Source organism: Nycticebus coucang, chromosome 2 (genome assembly GCF_027406575.1).
Source record: "Nycticebus coucang isolate mNycCou1 chromosome 2, mNycCou1.pri, whole genome shotgun sequence".
Lineage (NCBI taxonomy): Eukaryota > Metazoa > Chordata > Mammalia > Primates > Lorisidae > Nycticebus > Nycticebus coucang.
This window is the reverse complement of record NC_069781.1, coordinates 1,005,089-1,005,897: the sequence shown is the minus strand read 5'-3', so window position 1 is coordinate 1,005,897 and position 809 is coordinate 1,005,089.

The following is an 809-nucleotide window of genomic DNA, read 5'->3' as shown; positions in this document are numbered from 1 at the left end:
TGCAGCGTTGTCAACACCCCGCCCATCGCGCTCTCCGCGCTTGCGCATGCGCTGCGTCCTCGCCCGCCACCACTGCGCCTGCGCCCGACCGGGAGGATTCCGGTTTCCGGGGTTGGGGTGTGGTTATTACATTTTATGGTGACTGCGGACCACTGCGCGCCTGCGCCCTGACCTCTCGCCCACCACGCTTGCGCCCTCCGAGCCTGAGCCCGACCACGCCTGCGCAGGACTTTTCGGATTGTAGTCGTAGGCACCGGGTCGGTGGAAACCAGGGGCTTGACCTCTGCTGCTTGCGCCCGGCAACTTTGCCCTACCGGGCTCCGGCCGCGGCCCTTCCGGCTTCGTATTGTCGCGCAGGACCCGCCATGCCGGCGGCCTCGCCCTCGTGGGGCGACGCACACACCCGGGGATTTCGGCCTGGAAGGCGGCCGGACGGCGCGGGCTAATGCCGATTCCCATAAGAAATCCCTGCAACCTTCGTCGGTTTTTGTAACCTTTGGCTTCAGTTTATGTGGACTTCTCCTTGCCTTTAAAGATTTCCCTTCCCTTACCACCACCTCCCCCCTCATCGACTGTAGCTTGCTGTAGTTTTCATACCCTGAAATGCTCTTTTTATTCTTTAGCAAAATATAATCTCCTGTATTATGGAGAGCCTATCTCTGAGCTGCTTTCTAGGTTGACTCCCCATGCAGCTCTGCTGTCAGTCCCAACAGTGCCCGGGCGAGTCACCCGGCGGTCAGAGCTGGGCGTGCAGAACCCACCCCTGGAGAGTGCCCCAAGTTTCCCGAACCCCTAGGTTGTCTCAGGCC